Raw genomic sequence first — 1,534 nt, forward strand, 5'->3', positions numbered from 1 at the left:
GGCGGCGGCGGCGGCTGCTGCAGGACGAGCCGAGAGGCTCAGCCATATTTGATGGTTTTGTTGCTTTGCTCGGGAGTTCTCGGGAGTAATTTAATGCCGAAGGTCGCTGCCTAGTGGAAATAATATAGTACGTCATTAATATGGCGCCAAAAGATTGGGTTCTCGATTTGTAGCGAGGAGGGAGGGCAGGCAGCCGCCGAGCGCAGCCTTACTATCCCACCAGTAACTTGGGCATTGCCGGGGCGGGGGCCAGAGGAGGAGGAGGAGGAGAGGATGGTTTTTGGAGCCTGAGAATTGATTTATGTTGGATCAGTAAGTTTTATTACGATTTTTCAATTTTGGGGGGCTGAAGACTCAGAGCTTTTTCTTCTGGATTTGCGAAGAACATGCGGTTTTCAGGTGAAGCATCGATTAAACGCATTCAGGAGCAGACGCCGAGTTTAGTTGGCTTTAGTTTATAGAATTAAAAAAAAAACCCCAAAGTGCATTAGGCTGCATGAAAGTGGAAAGCATAGTAGCAACTTGGTAGACAGATGGCAATGGCAGAATGCAGGTTCGCATACATATATGAATCCAGAGTGTGTTGTGACCGTGGATCGGGAGGACGACTATATTTGTCTAAACATAGGTGTGTGTGTGTGTGTGTGTGTGTGTGTAGGTACATTTGTGTAGGGTGGCCGCAGCCCTGGTTCTTGTCACCGCGTCACCACACGTCCAAAATATCCATTGCATCAATTCAAGGGCAGTGAGCAGGGGGTGGAGGGACAGCTTGGCAATTAGAGTCTTCCAAATTGGGTTTCCACTGATCAGACCTTTTACTTACAGCGAGACTGCCTGTAAAGTGTAAAACCCGTCATCGGTGAAATTAGGAAGGAGTTGCATTGGTAGAGCAAAGTACCGATTAACCATGAACTTAAAACGGATTGCAAATTGCAACCTTTGCCACCATCTGCAAATTGTGGGGGTGGGGTCGCTTGGTCTTCGCTGTCTTAAATGAACGTGCAGCGTGTACCCCGGGACTGCAAGTTGCAGAGCCCTTTAGTGCACGTGTGTTGTGCCTGTGAGCGTGTGTTTGTGAGTTGGGGGCTGTTGTTCGGGAGCCAGAGCCAGCAGGCTTTCCGGGTTGTTGGCGCTGGCTTGCAAATGCGGGAGAGGGATGGAATGTGGAATGTTGACCGGGGAACCGAATCCTGTCGGAACGGTCCCATTTGCTGGAGAAATTCGATCCCTTCCACCTCCTTCCCGCTCCCCCCGCCCGCCTGCGGGCAGGAGGCGGGGCCGAGGACGCGGCTGCTGCTCAAAGTGGCGGAGCGCGGCGGCGGGAGGCAGGTGCACGGCACCCGCCAGTGGGGGTGCCTCAACTTCCGCGGGCGTTTAAATAGCCTCTCTCCCCTCCCACCGGTAATAGGTGACCTGGCGGCTGAGGGCGGCGGGGGGGAAGGGGACGGGGAAGACCCGGGAGCGAGCCTCCGCGGCACGTGGGCAGGTGCTGGGTGGCCCCGGGGCCAACTTTTGTAGCCCGCCTCTGGCGTTG

The sequence above is a fragment of the Pteropus alecto genome, unplaced genomic scaffold (genome assembly GCF_000325575.1).
Source record: "Pteropus alecto unplaced genomic scaffold, ASM32557v1 scaffold17, whole genome shotgun sequence".
In the NCBI taxonomy this organism is placed as follows: Eukaryota; Metazoa; Chordata; class Mammalia; order Chiroptera; family Pteropodidae; genus Pteropus; species Pteropus alecto.